Source organism: Erigeron canadensis, chromosome 9 (assembly GCF_010389155.1).
Source record: "Erigeron canadensis isolate Cc75 chromosome 9, C_canadensis_v1, whole genome shotgun sequence".
Taxonomy (NCBI): Eukaryota; Viridiplantae; Streptophyta; class Magnoliopsida; order Asterales; family Asteraceae; genus Erigeron; species Erigeron canadensis.
The window spans coordinates 28,196,238-28,204,498 of NC_057769.1; positions in this window are offsets into that span (position 1 = coordinate 28,196,238).

Genomic DNA, 8,261 nt, shown 5'->3' on the forward strand with positions numbered 1-8,261 from the left:
TTTTTCCAATAATATTAACCTATAACCGGTTAACCCATATATTACTAATAATATTTATATTATTTATATTATTAATTAAGTAAGTGGATCTTTATATATTATTAATAATCTGTATAGTTTTCTGCTTTAGTTAATAATAACCGAAATTAGGTTAACCTATTCGGTTAACCCTTTTTTTTTAACCGTAATCGGTTACCCCGGTTAAGGTTTTTTCGTATACTACCGGTTATTAACCGACATAGGTTAACCATAATCGATTATTTTTTTTAAAAAAATTAACCGATTTCGGTTATTAAAAAAATAACCGGAACTGATTAACCTATTTTTGCACCTCTACGAGGAGTGGCCTGTCACCCTCAATTAGCCTAATAAGTTTATTTTCTAATATCCCAAAATCAAACATCTATTATAATATACATGTGGGTCAGTGCTAACTGTTGAATACTTGTGTAGCAATACCTGGTCAAACCAAATATCTTTATTAAACAATCTAATCTTTTTCTATTAAAAAGAGGAAGTAAAACAGAAAAAAATATGGTAATTGCCAATATTAGCGTTCGTTTCATCGTTCAATGCAAAACTCAAATTCCAAATAATTCACCACAAATTGCAAGTAAGTCAATCTAGTGTTGTCATCTTATCTTCTACCTTTTATTATTATTATTATTATTATTATTATTATTATTATTATTATTTTTATAGTTTAGCAAATTAACCTTATGATGCTTTCATAGTTTCATATGAGCAATTATGTTTTTCTATTATATCACACTTGTACTTATTCAACTAAATTTATTTAAGAAAAAAAATATATAGTATATCATAAATATTTGGGACACCAAATTCCGATTCACTAAATACATCAAAAATAGTTTTAAAAGCAACAAAGGTTATTCAAATTGTTTATGTACAATGTCACAAAATAAGCAACATTTTGGCTATTCGTTTAGTTATTTTAAAAAGTTGTTGATTCTTGAAATCGTGGATTAGTGTAACATCCTAAACTAGTCTATCATTGCTTTGACTTTGACCGTTAGTTGACTTTGACATCGCTAGTTGCTTAAATGCCTAAGTAATAATATGTTTGAATGATAAATGTAATACTTGAACTAGTTACTAATGGTCATAAGATGTTATTATAGTTTTCGGATAGTAATTAAGGTGCTCCATCGATCGTTTGAGTTCTCGGTTCGTGACTTTGAGCCTTAACGGTCGTTAGATTTAAGTTAAGGGCACTTTGGTAATTGTGAAAGAGAGTGGACAGTTTTGAGGGGGATTAGGCAGCCCTAATCCCTATTTTTTTTTCAAGAATTAAGTGTGTGTAATTGAATGTGTGCCTCCCTTTCCTTTCCTTGCTCAATTCCTTTGATGTCGGGTTGAATCGGAGTGATTAAACACTTGTAGATCGAATCTTTAATCATCTTTAAGGTAAGGATGGTAATCCCTACTGATTTTTGGTTATATTCATCTATTCAATTCTTTCATATATGGTCTTGATCAATTGAATACGTTTTATTGATAGAATCGGTGATTTCGGGTCGTTCGGTAACCCTTATTTTGATCAATTGAGGTTTAGTGATTTCCTACAGGTACGAACGTGATATTGATGATTTTTTGATGATATTATGTATTTCATATGAGTGCCACATCTGTTCTTGAGGTTTGATTTGGATTCGATTGCGATTGTGAGTCGATTTAGGTCATTCGGGTGTCAAATCGATTGTAAAATGAGTATAATGAATCCATGAATCAATTTATGATTTGATAATGATAAGTTATGTATCACGGGAACGGGTATGGTTATAAGATATGGGGACGATACGGGGACGAGAAACGGCAAAACTTAAAAATATAAGATACGGGTACGGCAATAAAAATGTTTAAAAATATGGTAAAATCCATAAAAAGATAACCTATTTACACGAATTTCTTATATAAGGTAACCTATTTTGTTTTCGTCTATTTAAAGGATCCTATTTTAAAAAAATTCCTAATAAAGGGTATCTCGTTAGTTTTTGAAAGACGAAACTCGTGAAGTGCCACATCATTGATGCCACGTCATCAGACGTGACACTTGACTTTGACCAGTCAAAGTCAAGTCAAGTGCCACGCTATCGATGCCTAATAAAGGGTATCTCGTTAGTTTTTGACAGACAGGGCTCGTTAAGTGCCACACCATCGATGCCACATCATCAGTTTTGCTGAGGTGACACTTGACTTTGACGTGGCACTTGACTTTGACCAGTCAAGTCAAGTCAAGTACCACGTCAAAGTCAAGTGCCACCTTAGCAAAACTGATGATGTGGCATCGATGGCGTGGCACATAACGAGCCCTGTCTGTCAAAAACTAACGAGATACCCTTTATTAAAATTACACAAATCGAGGGATGCTTTATCACTATGTAGTATGTATAGTAATTCTTTTTTCCCTCTAGTCTCTCCTATCTTTTCTGTCTTTCCTATCTTTTCTGTTCTGTTTCTTCCACTCACCACCACCTAATATACAACATCTTTCCACCACATTAAAAGCACAAATTTATATATTTAGTCGGTTTTAACTTTAATTAAGTTGGTTGGTTATGGAATTTGAAGACTACAAACACTTGAAAGTCTAAATGGGCTAGGAACGTCCCCATCTTCATTGGAAACGTCCCCAGTATCTTCTTGCCGCCGTCCCCGGAATTCGAGACGTCCCCAAGCCGTTTCCCAGGCGTTTCCGTCCCCTACAAGTACCCGGAACGGGTACGCTTACCCTACAGCCGTTCCCGTGCATCCCAGGTGATAAGTAAGTCTTAATTTGATGTTTATGAACTGTAGAGGTCGTGGTGGCTTGACATGGATGTTTGATGGTGGAAATTGTTTACAAAACAAAGGGTGTATTAGGTCTGAAAATTCAGTCGTATTGCAAAAATCATATCTTCTTTATATGAACGACTTAGAAGATGAGTCTTATATTTCTGAAAACCTCTACGTGTCCCCTAAATTCGATATGAACAAAGTTTCTTGTGATTTTGCCTAGAGGTATGCGAAAAATGTCGATTTCCAAAAATGATTAGGTTTCAGATGAATTCTGCAGACTTGTCTTGCAAACGTCATAAATCATTCATTAGGGATCTTCAAGACTCAAACTTTATATTTATGGAAAGGGCTTTGAATTCCCTACATTTCATATGAACTAAGTTTTGACTCATTTGGTTGTCTTGAGGTCGAAAAGTTGCCTGCAAGTGAAGGGCGCAAGTCAGTCTTTCGACCAACACCCCATGTGTGGCGCATATAACTTATGTGCGGCGCATATCGAGGCCTGGGAGGGTTCTGGGTTATTTTTTAAGCAAATATGCGACACATATTCAAAGCATACGCTGCATAAAGTTCCTGTGAGTCCGTTTGAGGTCCGAAGCAAGCGTTTAACGATCCTATAAGTGTACCTAAGTTAATAGATGGTTTTGTAACCTTATTAGGATAGGTTTATACAAGTTTAATGACTATGAACTCGATATAGGTCACTGGGGATAATTGTGAAGCTTGTTAACTTGTGTTTAGTGCATCGTTGTGCTCGTCTTCAGGTAAGATACACTACTTCGACACGCCGAGGGTTCAATAAAAACATAGTTTTCATATAATAACTTCCCAATTGATATCTTGATTGCTTATGGGTATTCTGGGTTACACGGGAGGTGATATGGGCTATGTACATGACTATTGGAGCCCGAAATGCAGTCCCTATGATATGAAATGTAATGGTAGGCTATGAAATGTTATGCAATGATATGAGATGTAATGATATGCTATGAAATGTTATGTAATGTCTTGAGATGAATGGAAATGTGATTATATGTTGATGATATATGAAATGTGCATGATTACATGGCTTGTTCATCTAGTTCACTAGACTTGTGCCATGACACGTGCACGTTTAAGGTCCCAAACGTAAAAGATGAATATGTGATGATGTTTAGATAATGTGGACACCTAAACTATATGTGATGCAAATCGAGCTCGTAAATGATGTGAGAAGTGTTAAGCTTAATCCGAACTTGCCCTTGCCCGGCGGGTGCGTATATGTGGTTACTTGGGTGGCTCCTTGCAACATAATTACGTGGTTTGAGTATCTTTGGGTGGCGTGATTACCCACCAATGTCTTTGAACATACAGACTACTCCTGGATTGGCTTGTCATTCCTTAACGACACTGATGGACCGCCGTAAGGCTTATCCAACCAGTCGGGTGTGAGGTTCCCTGTTAGGTCTTACGACCGCCTACACACAAACTTACACCTTATATATGATGAGTGACTTATGTCACACTCTACGATGATGCTTATATAGTTATATGATATATGTGAAGTAAAAGATGACTAGGCACATCTAGGGTGATTCAACCTATTATGATGATGTTTGATGTAATGATATGTTATGGATGATGTGATGCATTGATGTCATATGTGCCTTAACGATTTAATATGACTTTTATATAATGTTTAAATGGACAAATGTTTTATTAATGATGCGTTATCTTACTTAGCTAATTTGTTAGCTAACACTTGCTCTTTCAAAATGTGTTGTGCCTTCAGGTCCAACATTAGTGAGCAGGTAGATGTGAGACATGAGTAGATGATCTTGAAGCTGGTTATAGTTTACCCATAGTGGTTGTTCGCTTTAGACATTTGCTTTATGTTTAGATAATAATGACTTGTATTGACAATGTTGTCGGTTGTTTAATGTTGGACAACCGATGAGTTTCCATTTGAACTTATTTTAATGATATGGCTAGTAACACTAATTATTAAATGAACCAAACAGATTCTTTTGATTTGGTCTTTTAAGGTTTACTTCTGCTTTCTTTTGACGCCGTTAGGCGAAAGTTTTTGAAAATCCATATTTTTAAACAACGGGTGTTACAATTAGTGCTTTACAATAATGATTTCAAGTTGAATCATGGGGAAAAAAGAGCTATGGATTTTTTTTCCATACAAAAACATGACATCGTACATAAAAACCAACCTAAACTCGTACCTCAACAAGAACCCGAACCCCACCTCAAAATGTTCGGTCCCCTCAACATAAATTCCTGTCTCCGCCCCTGGTTGTGAGGGCTGGAAAATTACAAACCCGCTAACGTTGAAGGAAACAAAACCTAAAAAACCCGTCTGATACGAGTCACCCGGGGATGAGGAGTGATCAGTAGCGGACAAGGCCGGTCTAGGTGGTGGACAAAGTGGACGACGGGCCGATGTCCGATTTTTTATTTTTGTATATATGTTAAAAATATATATGTAATTAACTAAGCTTATCACAAATTATAACAATTAACCAAAAACTAAACCATATAATTTAACTTATATAAAAAAAGCCCACTTACACATCTATTTACGGGTGAAAAAACTTATATATATATATATATATATATATATATTTCAATCTTAGATTGTAGTCGCAAACTATTTTAATGTCTTTGTAGACCTAGACTACTCTTCAATAAAATAACAATATAAAATACTATTACATGTTTTAATTTAATGTATACAGTGTATAAGTGTATCCAAGTTATATGTATTAATGTATATTGTAATAATTTTTTGTTCCGTTAACTATAATTTGTAAAATGATATATATTTTTGAAGATTATCTTAATAATCCTCATAAAACTACATAGTGATGACATATGGATTCTACTAAATCTTTTTTTTTTAATTTTATTTCTTAAGTTTTTCACATGTAATTGAAAATAACTTTTGTTATGTTAATTAATATACTTTTTTTCGTCATTTTATAAAAATAGTTTATGTATAATAAAACCTCTATAAATTTATACTTGATAAGTTAATAACCTCAATAAAATTAGTAAAATATGAATCATTGCGTCTAATTTAGGGGTCATTTTTCTAATTCGACCGAGGTCTATAAATTCTCAGGGACGGCACTGGTAGCGGAACTTCAACATCTGTTTTTGAGGGGGTCAATTTGTACTAGCAAAGTTTTTTTTGTCTTTATAGCCACTTCCTTATCTACGCTATTGACTTTCCTCCCCTCGTGGGAAGTAGTCACTTAAAAACTAACAAATATCCGTAGTTCATATAACAAAAAAGGAATAGATTCTAAATCAAAACGAAGAATCAAACTTGTATGCAACTTCTTTTCCGATGTTAAACCAAGTTAAATGTGCACAAATTATCTGACATTTTATTCCGAAGTCGACTCTTGCATATTTTCATTGCTGAAAATACCCTTTCAGTTGTAGCAGTTGAAACAAAAGTGTCAGGATGAGTCGAATCAATCTATCCACCAAATAAAACTCCTCTTACTTTTCAGTTTCCACGAGACTTATGCATAACTCATGCAAGTAGAAGCACCAGTTAGACAGCGGGTTTGTTGGTACATTAATGCTAAAAAGATCCCACTGATATCCTAAACAAATTCTCTCTTGTTATGTAACATTTATAGGGTAGTATTTCTGAACAAGGAAACAAATCTTAATAATATTGAGCACTTTGAAACTTTTTTTAAACATGAGTGAAGAACCAAGAGTTAACAACTTCATGGCATGATTCAATCGATTGTTCAACTCATGCAATTTCTTATCCAATGTGATGATAAATTTGTATGGATATTAATTTCATATTAAGAATATTTATTTTGTGCTTCTCAGATAATAACATTACCTGTTTAAGTAAACCTCCCATCCTTCTTTCCTAAAATTGTTGAGACTTGTTTTTGTTACATTAACAATATCTTGAGATTTCATTTGTAAATCTTGAGAACGAATATCCACCTTCCGCAATATTTCCTTAACCAAGTGTAGAATAAACACAAAACTTAAATAATATCAAATACAAGTAAGTCGCATCAACACCTTGAGAAGCATAAAGACTATCCTCAATGATACCTAAAAGGAATACACGAGTTGTGCTAGACATCTGAAGCAAGTTACAAACTAAATAGAAATGAGAACCCCAACGTGCTAGACATCTGAAGCTTGTTCTAAAGACCCAACATGATTAGCTCCTTCACTCGTTTCAAATTCATCTAAGTTCTATGAAATGATGAATTCCGCCTCCTTGGCCTTCGTAACTCATCTATTGGTGGATCCAAAATGATCCAAAATCACATGTGTCCAGATTAGTCGAGGTGATGTGACCAAGTTAGATGGATTAGTTAACCATTGGGTCGATTAAGGTCAAAACGGGTTGTAAATCAAATTATTGCTTGTATTTTATAGCTTTTAAGACATAGGTTAAACTTTACCGCAACAAAAAATTTTCAAAATAATAAAAGAAAATAAATGACCATTCTAGAAAATTATATAAACTATCACTAAAGAAAAAAAGAAATGCTTTAAAGAACTATTTTTTAAAAAATAATTAAAATTGAATAACAAAGTCCAAAATACAAAACTCCATGATATCTTTTCTTAAAAACATCTCATTTTTTTACACTAAATAATACGGAGTGGTTGGTATGCATCGGATGGCTAGATCATACAACTATACAAGTATTGATCCACATTCATTTTCTACAGCCTCATATTTGTTTTATATTTGTTTTTTACTTATCTTTTTCTTCTTCTTCCCTAATTTCTTTCATCCCTTCCTCTACAACTCACTCTTTAGGTATTCTTCCATTTTTCAAACACAAAATCGATCTTTATTTTAATCCTTTATAGCTAGGTTACCTAAGTCCCAAAGATAATTTTCTATATACTAGTTAAAAAAGTTTTCCAGTATCACCTAAATCCATGGACCAATGTTGTAAACTTGACAAATTCATTTTGAGTTATATATATAATCATTCTTATCAACAAGCTTGCTTTTTCGATTTATTTTTATTCGTCTATTATGCCGGTGCTTATAAGTGCAAATTTCTTGGAACTTCTTGTATGTCATATCAGTATCACTATCACTCAAAACTCTTCTCAAGATTCTCCCTGTCTATAAAAATACCTTCTTAAAAGTTCTTCGCCACATCATTAATTAATTTTCACACACAAATATATATATATATATATACCCACACATATATAAATAAAAAATAAAAAGTTGCTCGACGCCTCCATTCATACCGTCCTTAAACTTCTTGCTGGAGACTAAAGAGTGAGACGCAGCCACAAGGACAACCACCGTCGATAGCCGTCTGCGTCTTCCACCCTTAGTTGACACATATATGTATCTGAATGCCATATATAATTAAGAAATGGTACACAAATTAATGAACACCTTCAAAGGACTTGCGTTGGTGGAAAAAAAAGTAGAAGCTAGTAAAAAAAGA